The 19,379-nt window shown below is 46.0% G+C and overlaps 1 protein-coding gene and 1 pseudogene across 1 annotated transcript in view; one reads left to right on the forward strand and one right to left on the reverse strand.

Annotated features, from left to right (window-relative positions):
- The window catches only part of LOC142578271 (cell adhesion molecule Dscam1-like), a 119,917-nt gene that overhangs the window by 96,549 nt on the left and 3,989 nt on the right, over positions 1-19,379 (reverse strand). The window lies entirely within an intron of this gene.
- LOC142580662 (U2 spliceosomal RNA) lies at positions 13,311-13,441 on the forward strand (annotated as a pseudogene).

Raw genomic sequence — 19,379 nt, forward strand, 5'->3', positions numbered from 1 at the left:
CTGGGGAAAGGGAGGACGGGGGGAGGTGACAGAGAGCGGACCTCTATTTTATTTTGATCAGGTGAGATTTTTGAATGCGCAACCAAAGTATTATTCATGAAAGTTATTTCCATACAGCCCATCAGTATTTTGACTGCCTCGGAAGTAGATTGACCACCATAATCTAGATAAAGGGCACGATATCATTTTTCAGTGGCTTGCGGGTCACTGTGGCATTGCCGATAACGATTTCGCTGACAAGGCTCTCCGGCCTGCCCACGGAAGCACCCAGATTATATAGATTCCGCTGGCGATAACGGATACTGCGAGAGAACCTCGTTTGCTTGCTGGCACAACGACACAAGCTTTCTGGAGCTGTCCTAGCGTACCTGATTGCCGCCCGGACCTTTTGTTACGGCTATAAGTACTAACTAGCATTTTCAGCGGGAATGCAACACCGCTCCACCGCCTGTCGCCTGACGTGGCATTTACGAACGCGTATTTTTTGGAATGGCCGACACACCAATGTGCGACACCTATGGTACCGAAAAAAAAAAAACAATTGAACACGGTTTGTTCATTTGCCCCTCAATACGACGACACGAATCTGTTTACAAACTAAGGCAAGCCGACTGAACTCTAGAAAATCTGAGAGAAAAAATTCTTCGACCCTGGCCACATCCGTCTATGACACAGAAAGGTATTCTTTCGGTACTGCAGTTTTTGAGGAACTCCGGCCTCATTGACCGATTGTAGTATTACTACGAATCCTCCTGTATGCGTGTAGTGCTCACTCTCTCTCTCTCTCTCTTCCTCTTTCTATTATTTCTTGCCCTTACGCACAGTGCAGGGTAGCAGGCCAGACGCTCGTCTGATTTACCTCCGTGCCTTTCCTATCCTTGTTTTTTTTTTCTCTCTCTTTTGGGATGAGAAACCAGCATGCAACATCAGGCTCAGAAGCGAAATACTAGAAATACTGAACCTCTGCAGAGGTCGAATGCAACAATATACGTCCTCGGACAAGCATAAGAACGCAGAAATTAATAAGAAAAGGGCAAGAAAAAGAAAACGCACAATATAAACGCAGTACGAATGAGATTTTTGTCGTATGGCGCTTCTATAGGTGCGCTCGACAGATATGATATCGACTCATATGTATCTATCAAGCGCACAAGTTTTAATGGTATAACGAACTTTATTCTACGGTTTCTAGGATTTTGGTAAACTTGTTATGTTCCGGCAACGCCTTTATTGGGTAACTGGGTATGCGCTACTGGGACACAAGAGGCGTAAATGCTTAAAAACATTTTTATATGGGACGTACCGCTCTCTGCATACACCGCTAGTCATTATTATTTCGTCGACGAACGGGAAAAATCGCTTCGTCGACGTCTCATACTGGGTACCCGCCCAATTTAGTGGGCGCATTTTGCCATACCTTGAGAACGGTGTAGTGAATAAACATAAAAATTGGGTGAAGTATGTTTTGTTACCTCTGTGGCACAGCACCCATAACGTTTCTTCGCCAGGGTACAACAAACCAGTCGTCATGCCACTGCCATCGCCGATAATCATTGTTATCAACATTTTCATCACTTCGCCGCTGCTCTCACACGCACGCTCGCGCCCCACACACCATTTCAAACCAAACACGGTGGTCCGTCTGGTAACTATTCCTAGAACTACATACGATCCTGAATATCCAACTACATTCAAAACGCCTGGCGTAATATTGATTACCACAGCACGCTGGATCTGCATAATCAGTTAACATTAGATAGCTTTAGGTTGGGAAATTCTGGGTATACACGATGCGTATACACCTACGGTTTTCGAGCATAACACCCACTGTAGATGAATTGCCTTCGGAAAAACACAGACGGTTGGACGAACACTTTTTGCGTGATTCTCGCACAGCGTGCCTGTACTTAACACGAGAAGATGCCGAGCAGGTTAAGTTTTCGTAATTTGAAAGGTTAGGCGCAGAAGACGTTGACACAGAGGAACGGAAATGACAACACAGCAGCGAAAGTAGCAACTTTAGAGGCTAATCATGAATTAAGAAGAGCAGTTCCAACATGTCGGGTGAAGTGGTTGACGGCAGTTACTATCCAGTGATTGCCACTAGGAGTGGTTGGCAGGGGCAGTGAGAAACGGAAAGGCTCACGATTCGTGTAAATGAATATCGTAAGGAGGCAGTCCAGGGGTTTCAAACCATTTTCAAAACGTACTAGGTTTCTTATTTGGATTATGGCAACGTCCAAAAGCTCCGCGAGCGGCTTTTAGCCTACAAACTTTGCAGCACTGTTGATAGAAGGGGGGAGGGAGCACTAAAGTGAAGGAACAGCCGTGCTTGACGTCGGAAGCAGCGGCTAATTGAGCAAGGATGGAAGGAGTGATGTCGCAGGTCGCACGCTCAGCGAACCTTAAGTGCTGAGGAGCGGCACGTTGCTATAATCACGGGCACGTGGAGTTATATGCATAGACACGCGGCTAGTGTGTACGCCTCCCTAGGGAAAATTCTTTGCAAGTGTCAACAGCAGGGCGTCGCCTGTTATTGATCCCGCCCTGCTTTCGACCGACCGTCGGCTAGTGAACGTGGTGCCGCCTGTTTCCCACCGGCTACGGGGAAGTATGTGGACCTGTTGAGAAAAGAACTCGTGCAGCGTCGGCGTAAATTGGTCTGAGGGGTTGTGTATCTTGCAAGTTGCAACACTTTTTGTGTTATGTACAGTGTGTGTGTTTTCTTTTTTTAATGCGAGGGCATCAAATGACCCATCGAATGAAAAAGCCGGTGTCTGTCGTCTGGACAAGCGACAGACGGCATCTAAATTCCCATGGACTGCAACGCCACCTCACGAGCGCGCCTCGACGGAGCAAGGCAGGGGAAAGGGCACACCTGCTGCAGCATTAGTGCGCCAGGTGTTGCTTGTGGGAAGAGGGCATCGCCGCGACGCCATGTCTCCCTCGCTCTCACTCTCGGAAGCCAGTGTTGTCCGCGCATTCCTTGTCCGCGCAAGCTCTCGCTTCCGTTGTGAGTACGCCTCGGTAAGGCCAAATCAAAACACGCCAAGCCGGCCAAGCGTCTCAACGCGCTCGCCTGGCTGCGAGTTCATAACTCGAAGGACCGCTCAGCGGCGTTCAATTGAACATTAATGCTTATGAATTCACAACTCATAAAAAACGCTTAGGTGTCCTCGGATCATCTTTTAACAGGCTGAGGTCGTGGTTTTGTTGTTCTTATTTATGTATACATGAAATGACTTGTGTGGACTCTTTCACTCCTGTGGGATGGGGGACCCTCCTACAGGTACAGGACTGCGCTTTCGGTGCTGGTTCCCGTATAGACACTCATTGCGTGCTTGTGTTCAAGTGATACTCATTGATACTTATTTCTGGCTTTGCCTTCTTTAGCATTGCTTAAGTACCAAACTTGGGACTTCGGGATAGCCGTCTCTAACGTACCCTACGTTTCCACGTTTGTAGAGCTAAAAAAATAATAAAAGATATAGTTCGATTTGGGACGGGCAGGTGCGTTTCTTGAACTAAGAACCTAGGAACTAATCAACAAAGCTTTTCGTTCGTAAGAGCTGTTTGCCATTAGAGGAGCGCTTTCGTTAATATTGTGCCTGGTATCACGACTGATTCACATTTGCTCTCACGACCAGTTATAGTGTACGAAGATTTCAGGCAATACGGGCCCTGGCGCCGAATTCATAAAGTTATCGGCCAATGGTCGGTCACATTCGCTAATATTATGTCCAGCATAAGGATAGGCACAAACGTTTTCTTAGCACAAGTCTTGCGCAAGAGCTTTGTGGGAATACGAGCCCTGGGGCGGAATTCACGAAGCTTTTTGTTCGCAAGACCTATTTGACATTGGTCAGCCCATTGCTCTAATATTGCGTTGGTCACCAGAATCCGCTGCCATTTATCACAATTTGCTCCATAGCATATAAACTGTGGGGTAGGAATTGTTCTAGCGTACAAAGCACAGGCCGGGGACCCGCATTCGCGCAGCAATATGTACGCCAGAGCATTTCATGAGAACCGCAGCCGATTAATCGTCAGCGAACATATTACCAGAGCCTTAATATCAACCGATTCTAGCGAGTCAATATTGTGAATTCATGCCTAAAGATCTTTTTTGCTACTTCCTATTTTTTATACCCTCCAACTAAAGGTTTTCATTTGTGAATATTCCTTGTCACTGAGTGGTCTTCTTCAGTACAGACATGTTATATATAACTGTTCGCTGGAACAGTTCTTTGTTACTAAGTACTTTGTGAAGACGGTTCCTGTAGGGCCATATTCACAACTATTTATTTGAAGGGGCTGCTGGAGAGTTATTTAGCATGAATTCAAAGTAACTTCGTAGTGTGACGAAACCGAAAACACAGATGAGAAGACCGACAATGCGAGCGCTACACCACAATTGAAAAATGTCCTTTAAGAAAGTCATATGCACAATCGAGGAAAAATTACACAAAAATAGACATAGGGCAACACAGGATATTACAGAAATCGTGTCCATTCAAAAGGAAACGAGTAAACCAACCGTATGTTTATGACAAGCAGGTGCATACAGTGCGATCTATCTTATTGGAAACGTATTAAAAAGAAAGGTAGGATTTACGCGATGCAATGATGTATTCTTCACCATTCGTTATTCCAGCATGGCGCAATCTAGGTGGCCCAGTAGCCATCGCTGTCCGTTCGTCATTAAGACAGAGTTGTTAAATAACTTTTTTAGTTGCTTCTTTTAACGCCAACGTTCCAATGGCAACACTCGAGAAGGATGCCAGAGGAGGCAAAAAACAATCTATGCACTTTTAAATAACGCCATCCGTCGTTTATATATCGGTCGACAAGAAATTCGCCTTCTGCCGCTACGAAAGCGAAACTTTGCTTTCCGATTGTTTATTTCCGTAAATGATTTCCGGCTCTTCCTGTTCTTTTTTTTTTTACGAAAGTTGATCGCTTGCGTGCGCTTCCATCATTTTATCTCGCGAATATCATGTCTCGGCCGCCTACCGTCGCTTGCGGTGCAAACGGGTGAGGATGGATTGGACGCCTCAGCAGGTCACAGCTGCGAGCTGTTCAACGTCATGACAACCTAAAGAATAACGTAGGTGTTCCTCTCAGCGCTGTTTACGCGCCCATTTTTAGCATCGGACCGACAAAAGGCGAATTTTCGTCGATGTAGATCTCAACAGATGGCGTTTTTAAAATCACAAACTATGTGAATTGTTTTTCCCTCCGACGGCGTCCATCCCCGATACTCCCATTGCAACGTTGACGTGGACTCGGCGCTCACTCCCTCTCCCTAGTCGCCTCCTTCTAATCCTCCTTTCCCTCACTCTCAGTGTAGGATAGGAAACCGGACGCTCGTCCGGTTGACCTTCCTGCCTTTCCTATTCCTGTAGTCTCTCTCTCTCTCTCTCTCGACTTTAAGGTGATTGATTACAAAGTTAATTATCGGATATGTGTTAATTATGAACAGACAGCGACGGCTACTCAACCTTGTAGTATCCGCCATGCTGGAAGAACGAATAGGGAAGGAAGCATCTCTACATCAAATTGACAATGCTTTTGTGTGTGTGTGTGTGTGTCTGTGTGCAACAAAATTATATTTGTGTGTTCAGGCTTGTGTGCGTCTTGCTTTCCTACGGTTCGTGGTAAAGTTGCTCTCTGTATATTTCCATCATGCATCTATCTTTACCAACTCTCCCAAATGTCTGCTCATATAAGACTGTTCGTTTGCCGATCATTTTTTTATCATAGCGTAGCAGTCGTTCCTTATGTCTTCTTGCACTATGAAGTTGTCATGAATAATGAGATCTTTTTTTAAGTAAGCTCTGTGACTGACTGGTCGCCTTTGCTACTATCGCCTTCGGTGTCACGATGGACTAGCGCCTATTCATACGAAGCAACCTCACGCCACAAGGGTCCGTAGCACGTATTAACAAAGAAGGTGCGCGATTGTTTTATTGCACGCGCAGAAATCCCAAAATGTGCTGTTGGCCATTCCGATAAGAAAGGAGTACGCATTTGAACAGGCTACTCCAAGCCATAGACGGACTAGAAAGGTGCTGTTACGTGGTGGAAGGTCGGGTGGAATACGGAGCTGTAAATTAGGGTCGATCAACTTTATAACCCCTGAATCATCATTTTGGAAAACACAAAGAAACCGAAGACCATCATCATAGCTGGTCGAGCCGGTATTGGACTATCTTCGGGATCGGCCCATTTATGGGGTGTGCTTAACGCCTGCTTCACCTCCGCCGCGGTTCGGCCCGGCATTGCACTATCTCCGGGATCGGCCCACGTATGGGGAGTATTTCTTTTTCTTTTCTCTCTGTCACCTATCGCATCCCTTTGCCCCCCCCCCCCCCCTAGTACAGAGTAGCCAACTGGAGATAATTTCTGGTTAGCTTCCCTCACTTTCCTTTGCTTTTCTCTCTCTCTTTCTCTCTCTGGTCAGAAAAGCCTCTTACGCCAGAATTATTCTTAAGTGCAAATTGCAGCCAATGATGATGCTGGACATATAGTTAGCGAAAGCGGCCGGCCAGTTCACCAGTTCACTTCTTTCCTTCCAAGGCGCATCCATACTTCGATCTCAAACTTACGTTGTAGCATTGGACATTATCTCCCGATACGGCATCGATCTTTTTTGAGTAACGCTTTCGTGCTCGTCCAAGGGGGGACGGCCCTTTCACTGTCACCGTCACGGTGCCACCGTTTTGTCGATTATAATATGCGAGACCTCGTGTAATGCCCTCGTACCTTTGAGGTATCAATAAAATAAATCAGATTGACTTATTTCGACCTGTAATACGCGTGGTGGCTTTACAGATGTGCTCAGCAACAACCAATAGAAGTTATGACTCAAAATACACCAAATCGAGCAAAGGCGCGTGAAAAGCGCGTGATTGAGACGCGAGCTACATGCAACGTACACAAATGGAAGGCATCTTACCGAGCAAGCAAGAGGCACACCATTACTATAGTCATCGAGTCTGAATACATCATACACTGTCATGCGAAGTTAGACAACTGTGGCGCGGAGATATTGAGGTATGATAGAAAGAGTACTGTTAAATAATGAACCATATAAAGAACATCCTCCCGCGAACGGCTAACGAAGCCCGTTTCTCGTTAAGTACGGCGACCAAAGTTATCCAATAACACGGCTCATGTCGCCCGAACAAGACAAATTACATGTATGATTGGAGTATCCCAATGCGCAGTGTTCCAAACAATCCGACACAGTCATAGGACGAATGATCCGATGTCGCTGTAGTCATTAGTGAACGAACCCCCGGAACAAAACCAGTATTTCAGTACATCGGGGAAAGCTTCGGTTCTGTGTTGTAGGTTAACTCGCGGTGAAGTATTGGAACAAAGCCGAATCCGACATCTCTGAAGCGGTTCAGGTCACTATTAGGCGAAACATCGACCTCTGTCTGCAGTGCCTACATAAACTCGGAGAAAATCAGTATTTTCAATATCAACAAGTATCCTCACCAGCTACTACGACAATGTAATGACGAAACCTTACAGATGGTACATACGATCTGGAAGCCTACAGTGTCATTACTGTCATGCTGCGGCAGGTAGACTAGAAGGCGTAGATAATCTAAATACCATTAGTAGCATATACAGGCAATCACAGTGGCAATGATTAATAGGGAACCAGACTGGGTTACACAGCGCGCGCTCAACAGGAAAACGTCCGTCCGAGTGACCGGCACTTTTGCTTAATTGTTTCGCCCTTTCATACACATCATTCTCGTTTTTGCAGGCCCTCGTCGGGAAGTTGGTGTTCAAATCACAGGCTATGACGATGGTCTTTGGTTTCTTTGTGTTTTCCAAAATGATGAGTCAGGGGTTATAAAGATGATGGTTCCTAGCAGCAACATACGATGTGGATGTTGGGGCCAGGAACTACCACTGTTATGAATGTTGACTCATCGATTTCAAAGCGCAAGTATTTCTTCTTATAGTGACAGCCGTCACGGTCGTTGAGATGTCAGTGCGCTGGGAGACACAGTGGTTCAGACGATGGCGGTAAATTCAAAATTCCCTAGTCTACTGAAGCGAAGGTTTAGAGAGAAAAAAAGAACTGCCGATACCCGACTGGGATGCAGAAGCTGTAGTAATTTCTTAGACTTGAAGCCAGGTGATTTCTGTAGAGTCAGCTAACCACTAAGAGATCAACTTTGTTACGTCTGTTTTCAACAAGGAGAAACTTGGTACTTCAGCAACGTCTCACTACCTTCGCAGTTTTTTTTTCTACTTGTTGAAGTTAAGTACTTTCCGCCGGGTGTGGATATGCAGACCGTGCAGAAAAAAACAAGGAGCGCATATTAAAGCAGATAGGAGTTGTTACGGAGCTTATTTTTTATATAATGAAGCTCCTGCACGAAGCATGCAAATTTTGTCGATCCATTCTGCAGAATCGTATGTATTCTAGAATGCGAACATCTAATAGCCAACAGGTGTCTCACCTCTGACGAAGTGAGAATGTCGAACGAATTGAGTAAGTACCGCTCTTCAATAAACGTCTCGCCAACTTGGGTCATTGAGTATGTGCCCCTGAGTGTGCGGCAAGCGAGTGAATAGATCTCAGCGTTCGCAGGCAAAGGTGTGCCATGCTTCTAGCCTCGGACTTCTCGGAATTTCGGCTACATGACGAAACGCGTCAGGAAAGCAGCTCGAGAGAAGAGCGCGGTTGCAGCGTGACGTGTTTGCCAGCGTTCGCAGGCTTCGCGGCGGCGGTGCTAGATGGCGCCGAGTGTTCTGACGAAAGCCTGAAAGACGAGTTTTGCTCCAGCGCATGGCTCAAACATGACTAGTTTTGACGGTCGCAATACGTTGTGTCACTATATTGATGCAATGGTAACTCATTACCGTCGACAGTCATGGTGAGATGGGTTCTATCGCGTTTTTTTTTTCAAGCGGAAGGAGAAGACAATCCCCTCAGGACGAAATGTTATCTATATTCGACATATTTCTCCATCTACTGTAAAATCCTACAACGTCATGACTCCAATTGTTTGTGAATTGGGGACTCTATGCACATTCGCGACTAGTAAACTTCGCGATTTCGAAATTGTGCCATGCGACTCACTTAGGCCGAAAAAAGCCAGACATAGCGCAATCTAGCACACCCCTGCGAATTGAACACGCCGCGTTTTAGAGAGTGCAGTCAGCAGAACTGGGCGGAAAAATAAATTTTAGTTTTCGGCACAGTGCTTAGGATGATTAGAAATGCCGGTGTCCTTAAATATTATGACATTTTTCCGTCCTGAAATTTGCGTAATTTAGAGACGAGCGAAAATAGTTTTTCAGTATTTCTAAAAGTTCCCGCCAGTTCAGTTTTTTTTTCTGCAGTGAAGCTAAATGCTCTACATTCAGTTTATTTGGTTTATCAGTCTTTTACCGTTGAGCTGTCCTCGTCGTGCCATTAGTGCAGTCGCAACATTGCCACACATTTGCGTCAACCTCCACGGGCATCCATGACTATTCCCATTCACAGGAAGTGAATTTAATTATTTTAGCGTGTAATCGCAGCAGCATGCCAAATATTCGATGCTCAGCCCGCAACCTAGTGCACGTTCCAAGGCTCATAACTGTCTGTTCATAAGAGTCTCTTAGCTGCGCCCACCGTATGAGTAAATGTTTCAAAGCTTCCATTCTAATTAATATTATCTTTTTTTTGCTTTGGACATCTGAACTTCTTTGTAGCAAAATACCGTCGTTAATAATAGTTTTCGATATAGTAGACCAATCAATCTTCAAGCGAACATACTGCATACAAATGAGCGGTACTTAATTCTGCGCATAAGAACCCCGTTTTTTTTTATGGCCGATAATTTAACAAGTTCATAAGTACGAAACGAAATGATTTACTTATTCAAAGTTTGTTGACCGCATCACAGAGCGCGAGGAAACGACCAACAGTTGCAATATGCGAATAAACAATGGCTGACGAACAGATATCAACGACACGAGAGCGCTCTGCGCAAGACGCGCTGGAAATATGCACAACAGAAAAACGACAGGCGAAGTATTACTGAAAAAAAAAAGAGGGCAGCCTCGTTGTCAGGTCAGTCACTATGAAAATTTGTCACAACGACGGTGGATGCATGGCAATAACTTTTAAACTTAAAGCTCACGATATGAGCCCGCCACACTCGTTACTCACTGAGTCGGACACAAATGCGAAGCTAATGACGCCGAGGATTGTTTCGACCGGGTTCACGTTTATCGATGCTTGCGAAAACAAATCCGCTACAAAGTGCGCTGAAAGCCACTGCGTTCGGCTTTTGTGTCCGTGGTGCGACAGCCTCGAGTTCGTCAATATTCAGCGCGCAGTCGAGCGTGACCTTTGAAGTTTTTAGTATACCGGTAAACAAACCAGGTTTTATCCGTTCACATAATGAGGTTGGCATTGATCCTTCGTACATCGTTATACGACCGTTCCCTCGTAGTTGCTGTGCGGCCGACATCGCTTGCCTTGGAGTGGGAGTTGCTGAGCGAAACTCAACCGGTGCCCTCATCCTGCGCAAGTATTCTACAGTCAAATAATACCAAACAGAGATAGATAGAGAGAAGGGAGGAAGGACAGGCAGGGACGTTAACCTCACTGACTCCTGTTTGCTATCCTACACGTGGAGAGGCGTATGGGGGAGTAAAACATAAGCTCTTGTTTTTCTTATACGGTCACCACAGCGCCCGTGCTCCTACAGCGAGAAAACGATGACTTATCCTACTCATAGCTAAATGCTACATATGGTGGTTTCTGGCCATCGAAATAAAATGTAGTTACGTTGGTCGGAGCTACTGCTATAAGACTTTTACGCTGCCGTGTTGTTTTCCAAAAGCCGGTGGCGGTACTACTGTGGCTATGTTGTTGTGATGCTTAGCACGAGGTCGCGGGTACGATCCCGGCCGTGGCAGCTGCATTCCGAAGGAGCTGGAATGCAGTAACGCTTTTGTACCGTGCATTGGGTGCACATTAAGGAACCCCAGATAGTCAAAATTAACCTGCACTCATCCACTATCAAGTTCCTCGTAGCACATCGTGCAGTTTCTGGGCATTGGGCCCCACAATTTCATGTAAGAGGTTTTTGCCCTAAACTACTGCTAAGTGACATAAACCGCTTTAGGGTGAGAGAATTCTCTACCAGCCGCACACATGAATTAAGAACAATGCGCCTAACTCGCTGGGAGTGTGACAGACACCTAACTTAGAATCATTTCTCAATTGAAAGAAATCACGCTAAGTGGCACTCAACAAACTGAACATTCAGTTATAACAACACGTGCAAGTTCAATAAACGCAGATTGCAACTTGTACGAAAAAAAAAACCAACTGTCAACGTCCTATATTATGATGATGACGATAATAATAATAATAATAATAATAATAATAATAATAATAATAATAATAATAATAATAATAATAATAATAATAATAATAATAATAATAATAATAATAATAATAATAATAATAATAATAATAATAATAATAATAATAATAATAATTTATTACACGCATGCAACAAAAGAAAGGTACAAGTACAATAAGGTTCTAAATAGAATGCTATTCAGCTTTGCCACAGGAAGGTCAGTAAGTGTAAATGTCGGTTAGCTGCTGTGTGCAGGGGATATGGTGAAAGGGAATAAAATATGGCAGACGGAATCACAGACAGTCTCAGAGGAGGTACTTGATCGCCTCTTCGTAGCCACAGTTGTCGCAAGCAGAGCTGTCGGCCATTGTAATCGTGAAGGAACAAGCGTTCGCGAATGCCGCGCCGAGCTACAGGCGGAACAGAATCGTTTCTTACGCTTGTGGTATCCCTGACGGGAGACGGAGTTGCAGACTGGGATACAATTTGTGCAGACGTGCGTTGGTAAATTCACTTCTGTTTCACAATGTCAGTCTAAGCTCGCGCACGTGCGAGCGAAGCCTTGTGGCAGCATCTGTTCTCGCCAGTGTTATAGTGGACACGGAAGGTTTGAAATCGCATGAGGCGCTGAGTTCTGACAAAAAAAGTGATAAAACAACGAAAGCAAACAAAGAAAGAAAGGCTTCGAACATGAAAAGCAAAAACGTGATTTCCATTTTCCCGATGGAAGTAACCTACAACCTTAGGAAAGACTTTATGACGGGAACAGACAGCGCTTGGAGGGGGCGAAGTCATGACGACAGACTAGGCGCTGAACTAACAGCCACTGGTTTATTGCGGGGAATGCAGTGTATAGAAAACACAGGTTCAGCGCAGAAGACCGACAAAAACATAGTATCTGCGCAGGGATAGGATTGAAATCATCACATCACGTGCGTCGTCAAAGGAGGCTGTCACGTTTTTAATAAATAGTTAATCTCGAAGCTATGCGGGAAAACGGAGGGCACACTGGCGCAGGAGTTTCCATGTGATTGGATACAAAACGCTTCGCATGTCTCACGTGCTCTTTTCTCTATTTATCTATCTGATATTGTGCAGTATTTACCCAAGATATGCTGGCAGCCGCATCCTTTGCGGTGCTGGGCTGAATGACTGGGCACTGACCCTTTTAGTGAGTAAGAATGCTCTCCCAGCCGGTCGTTTAACCATCGGCCTGTTTGTCCTGCGTAACAACGTTCGCACATGAACGGAATGCTATAAACAACTGCGTAGGCGCAGTCAGCAAAAAGTTTTCTGTGTTTTTTTCTCACACACTACTTTTCTGGGGCCTTCCTTGTTAACTTGGTAGCATAGCGACGAGAATTTGTCCTTTGCGCTGAACGAAACGCGTATACGTCAATTTTATCTGCGACCGTTTTTATTTTGTGTGAGACCTCGTGGTTATAGGGTATGACGGCTGTGACCTTATCCTGTGCGTCGTCATGGCTATAGGTCAGCACCCAGTCATTTAGCCCAGCACTGCAAAGAATGCGTCTGCAAGCCTATCTTGGATAAATGCGCAACATTAGGTAGATGCATAGAGCGAAAAGCACGTGAGATTTTCGGAGCGTTTGGTATCCAGTCACACGGAAACTCCCGCGTTAGTGTACCCTCTGTTTCCCAGCATTGCTGCGAGATTAACCACTTGTTAAAGAGATTCGTGGGGGTCGCAACATGCATACAGGGGGCGGATTACCAGCGACGCTGTTTAGGCTGCATACGTGGGCTGCATACATTGTGAAATCATAAATAACTTTAATACGGCACTACACTACGCCGACACAAGCACAGCCGCAGTCACCGCACCTCCCGTGCATATATATATATATATATATATATATATACACACACACAGTGTTTCACTTACGCAGCCAAATTTATGTTGTTCTATTTGGGCTCAAGATATTAAACTTATTTTTGGAAGATGGTGGAACGCTTGAAGCCTGCTTGACTTCCATCGCGGGTCAGCCCAGTACTGCACTACCTCTGGGTTCTGCCCGCGTATTCCTGTCCACGCGCCGTGATACGGACGTAAGCCGACCAAAGTACCTACTCTGGGAACGCATGCGGGGGATGCATACGGGGGCGAGAGGTAAACAGCTTTGTTGTGAGATGTGACTGCCTGCTTTGACGACGCATATGGTGTGATGATTTCAATCCCATCTCTGCGCAGGTAGCGTCATTTTGTTGGTCTTCTGCGATGAGCCTGTGTTTTGTATATGTCGCATTGCCCGCAATAAACCAGTGGTTCTTAGTTCAGATCCTAGTCTGTCGTCCTCAATTTGGCCCATCCAGGCGCTGTTTCTTCCGGTCCTAAAGACGTACCAACCAGACCAGTCCAGCACACTCCTTAGAAAAGAAGACATGTTATTTTAGTTCCGCCTTATGGTGGACAGAGAAATGTGGACCAGATATGAACCTGCATAGAGGCGTCAATAGACCAAAGATGTTTTCCAACTTGCGTGCACATTCAGACAGGTCGCTTTACTGCCTCCCCCCCCCCCCTCCCCGCTGTTCTCAAAGTCAAATGTAAACTTTTGCTCACATAGACAGCATAATGACAAGAAGAAATGATCGTGCGCCTTTCTTAACAGTAGATACAACATTTGAAGCGTATGAACAGGTCTAGAAGATTCAACATTCAATATTGTGATGCTCTGCCGGTCCTATCGTTTGCATGCGGAAGAAAAGAAACGTAAAAAAAAAGGGGGACGTAGTTTATGTGCGTACTCCGCAGATGTTGGTAGACTCGCGCGCAGCAACGCCACCTCTAACGATCGGGACTTATCAGACTTGGCCAAATGACCGCATATGCTCGCCTGTTTACACGCCGTGAGTGCACCCACGCCTATCTGCTAGGAATACTGTCGCCACTTCGCCATCTATTCGCCGGCGAAAGTAAATCGGCCAAACCGATTGGGGACCAATGGGACCGCGGCGCTGTGGCAAATGTGCATTCTCTTTCATTTATGTCTCTCAGCCATTCGCTTTATCTTGATTGTGCACACCCTGAGCACCGATGCAGGAGCAGGTCATCGATTGCGCCATCGACAGGAAACGCGGCACGTCTACGGCAGCTGGCGTCCGTTGCGCCCCGGGTCTCGACACGCGCTGGCACGCTTACATAGAGCCCATGCTGACCTGGCCTATGGTGCTTTACGGTGACTAACACGCCCCCCCCCCCTTCTCTCTCTCTCCTCAATCCACTTCCACACCCACATAAACACGTACAAACACAGAGGCAGGCACAAATCACCATAAAACAAACATTATCCCTCTTCACTAGAGCGCGTTTTCCATCCTGTTCGAAAGGAGTGCATTACCTGTCGTGATCTCGGGCTTTAGCATTTTCTTTGCTGTTTGCGTTGCGCCTTTCTGTTTTGTGCCGCTGCCTACGTTTGCTGTAAAGAGCTTCCAAAAAGACCCAAATGCTTTCTCTTTCTCTTTCTTAACGTTAGTTCGGCTCTGTTTAAGAGAATATGCGCTCCTCCCTCAAGGGTCCGTGGTGCCACTGGCTTGCAAGGCAGCGTTCCAAGTCACTGAGCACCTGCCTGGTTTCCATGAAGAGCGGTGTTCAGGAGCGGGACCGGGTCCTGTCTCTCACAGCGCTCACTAGCTTGGAGAGTAAGTAGCAAAGGCATATGCGCAAGATTGTGTGGAGTCAGACAGGAGTGAAAAAGAAACAAACTGACATCTAGTTTCTTTTTTCACTTATAAATGGTGAATTCAAAGAAATAGTCTTCGCAATCAAGGTTATCTGCAATCATAGAGTGCCCTTTTTCAGTTTATATGAACAATAAATCAATTTTAGGTTCGCTGTATCTTTACATAAAACTACAGTGCCCACTGCAGTTGTTTTTAGAGGTCACAATTTGTTACAACTCCAATAATGGGTCAACTTCTCCCAACGACTTGTGTCTTTAGAGGAAGTTCTCAGAGGACCTGCATTACTTCTAGCATTTTCCCCACTCGTATATCGCTATAGGTTTCTTGTGTTTACGTTGCTATATTATGCTTGAGAGCTATTTAACCTATAGAGAAATGAAAAAGTCAGCTTTTTCTCTGACTTGACATATTCGTGCACAAGACTATTCTGCTTATTCTGCTGCCAGGCTCTCACCGCCTTACCAGAGCAAAGGAAGAAGAAATGGGCCTTCGCTTAAATATTTTCGCTGCACGTAATTCACTCGAAATGTTGAAAAAGAATAAAGTACTATGGCCGTTAACTTTATATTATATTCCTAAACGTCTGCGACATCGGCGGGGAGAATATCGGAGCACTTGCTTCAAGTCACAGGACTCACTTCAAATTATCTATCTTTTTTTTTTTGTCTCTGGGACTAGTTACAGATACTTAGCATTATATCGATACTGTTGGGTTTACTGTTGACGTGCATGCTTTAAATTAATTTTGGGAAGAGAAACGGTTTAGCACGCATAGCAATAGGAGTGTGTTTTTTTCTAAATTGAATTCTGGGGTTTGACGTGTCAAATCCCGATTTGATTATGAGGCACGCCCTAGTGGGGAACTCCGCATTAATTTTGAATTTGATATATTAACGTGCCCTCAATACACGGGACGGGCGTTTTTGCATTTCGCCCCCATCAATATGCGGCCGCCGCGGCCGGGATTTGATCCCGCGACCTTATGCTTGGCAGCGCAACACCCCAGCCGCTAAGCCACCGCGGCGGCTAGCGTTTTTTTTTGACCCGCATAACAGTGCATATTACATTTTAAAAAAATAAACCCGAGGAAACATCTCCACTTCGGTCCGAGTCCATGCAAGTCACAGCAACGGTTCTCGGCTGCCTGCGTTGCGGGAAAATGTAATATATTTTTCCGTGCCGCAATTTCGCAATCGCGGCAGGAGAACACGAGACGATTCTCGGCGCGTCGTGCATTATGGGCGAGAAATAATGGAAATCTAATCTCGAGCCATGAAAGTCAAGAACGAAAATGGGTCGAATTAATGAGATTACACGCTGCTACTGAACAGCGCGCATACGTGATGACGAGAAAATAAAGCACGCCGCGCGAATGAAAGAAAAGATGAGAAGCAAAAGACAAGCGCGGAAGAAATAAGTCAGGGTTCCCAAAAATGCGGCCGGAAGAGACTTCTGGTGCAAGCCTGAATAAAAAAAAAAAAAGAAAACTTCCGCACCGGCGGAAATGAGACTGTCACTCGGGTGAGTATAAAAACAGGCTACTCAATTTCATTTTGAAAACGGGGAACCTCCGTTTTCCCATTTTGCCTTATCCTTGAGTATGTTTCTTTTTTTTTTCCATTGGAGGGATTCAGAGGAACATAGACGTAGACATATTTAGAAGAGAGAAAGAAAAGAAAAAGAAAGCCTAAACCAGTGGTGAAGTTGTGTGAACCAGAAAGTACGAAACATGTTTTCCTTTCTTTAATTTTAATCTTACTTTATTTGTCTATTTCTGCGCTCCCCAAAGAGTGAGGCAGCGCATTCTATACAAAGTCGGATGTGTGAGACCCCTCGCACTACCGAAAATCCCGCACAAGAATGAAAGGTCGAATGGAGACACGCATTCCATGCAGCGATACATGCGACGGGAATACGTTTCGCCATCTTTCTGTTTTTCTCTTCTTTCTTTTACTCTCCCTCTCTTTGGTGAAGAAGCGGAGTGCGTCTATCTAGAGTCCACATAGTGCCTGCGAAAGTTTGGTGAAACAGGATCAAACGATGCATGCGCTGGAACAAAGAAGAAAGAACACGAGAACGTCAAGTTAACACGTATAGGTCCTGTCAAGAAGATGTCACATCGTATAGCTGATCTCATCTTTGCGCAGCTCAATAGTTCTCTTCGATGCTACTAGAGCCATATGGTAACCTTGTATGAAGCCGTTCTGCTTGTTTTTCTGAAGTCTATTTTCGTGTCGGTTATTTCTACTAGGTTACTGGAGAAAGTGAGGCTGGTCAGTCGTGGAGGAACAATGATCGTACAAGGAATGGGAGCATGCGATAACGAGGTTTAGCGTTGCGTTCTATCTCGTCGCGCGGGGTTCTAACAATACGTGGAGGTGACAACTTCTGCTGCACAGCAGAAAACAAAAAGCTAAGGCATAGCATGGTTAGCCTTGGTTAATCTTGATTGCAAGTCCAGGTTAGTCTGGTTGTCTAGCTATGTTGCGGCGTTTAGCCAGTCGTTCGGCGCGCTCTTCGTCTGTTTCCTGGGCGATTCGTTTCCTCTTCATCTCGTTCCGATGTCGATGCCAGGCCTCCTCCTGCTTATCAGAATTGTCGCCGTCCATACTGCCGCCTCAACGGTGGTTGCAGTGCACGCGAGCTATCCTTTTCAATCCTCCGACATGTTATCAGGCATGCCACGCAGCTCGCAAAGCGAGCGGATGCGAACGCGGTGTGACGTCATGTGCCTTCTCGGAGCACCGCCACGGCGAAATCGCAAGTTCGCGGCCAGTAAAGCTTTCGCTTTAAAAGGTGCCCTGGCCGATACCACACGTGATATGAAGATGAAGCCTCCGTCGGCGTTTGTTAGCGCCAGATTAACGAACTATACTCGCAGACAGCTTTCCCTGGCAGTGAAGGGAAAGCTACGGGCGCGTGGCTGCTACACATGTGTTACGGCGCCAAGTAGTCCGCCAGCGTTTGACAGTGCTTTTGGTTGCTCGGAGCAGACACTGGACGCAGCTTCGCGTGCCACGGTTTCGCATTTGCCCAAACGCGGAAGGGAAAAGCCGCAAAATAAGTAAACTTTTACATTCAGTGCTGTGTTTTATGTTATTTCACTGTTGCTAATAGGGTGTTTATGTTTTCTCTTCCCCAGTTTAAACTAACGTGGATGAAAACGTGGGACGCTTTTCAGAAGCGCTCCCACTTGTGCGCGCTTTGCCTCCGTATGCTTTTCCTTCGTTGCCCAACAAAGTTATCCGCGAGTATAGATACATTTAATTTGACGTTTACTTTCCATTGAGCTTAGGCCGGTGTACGCACGCGCGGTGCGATATACACGCGACTGCTCAGAAGAAAAGCTAATGTGCGCATGCGCACAACGCTCGTGCCAGCAGCTGAAGCCAGAACCATGGCCACAGGAGTAAAAAAAAATGTACGGCCTACCACGTCAGGCGGGCTGCAATGGGAGCAAATGTCTCAGTCATAGTTTGGCTGAGACATTCAGCCATAGAATGTGTCAGCCGAACTGCGCTAGCGGTCGGGAACGGGACGCGTCGGTTTCGATGGGCGACGGCGTTCGAAGTGCGTTCCTCACACATTTTAACGCGACAGCGTTAAGAAGCTCGTGTCGCAGAAAAGCCGGTGTCGACGGCGTCGGGGTCGGCATCGGCGGCGTTGGCCGTGAGCGATAAATTCCGGGAGGCACTTCATGAATAAAAAACAACTTGTAAGATGGGCGAGGTGGGAACCCAACCAGGGTCTCCGGAGTGTGAGACGGAGACGCTACCACTCAGCCACGAGTTCGATGCTTCAAAGCGGTACAAAAGCGCTTGTAGTGAATGCGGTGTTGCCTTAGAAACGCGCCGTAGAAAGTGATACTGCGGTGTATATCGGTAATTATGACCATGTAACTTACAGAAGTCGCAGTTACACGAGTAGCGAAGGGCGTTTCCGCTACATTTCTTCTGCGCTTTCCGCACACGCAGAGCCATCTTGCGGCAAACACAGAAGACCCCCTCCTCTCAATGTACGACTGGTGGTGCTGCGGCGGATGACAGTCTTTTTTATGCACGCGGTAGGCTGCACCTTTTAAAGCGAAGCTTTATTTATTTATAGATACTGCGACCTTTTACGAAATTTTAGCAGGATGGGAACGTACAAGCACATTCATAGAAACATACAGTACTAGCAATCATTCCGCCACTTGAATTCAACACGGCAAGAAGGGCAGAATGCATGAAGACAGGAGCAAATAAACTATGTGCGATAGAGTCAAGAAGGCAGGAGTGC

Source organism: Dermacentor variabilis, chromosome 4 (genome assembly GCF_050947875.1).
Source record: "Dermacentor variabilis isolate Ectoservices chromosome 4, ASM5094787v1, whole genome shotgun sequence".
Taxonomy (NCBI): Eukaryota; Metazoa; Arthropoda; class Arachnida; order Ixodida; family Ixodidae; genus Dermacentor; species Dermacentor variabilis.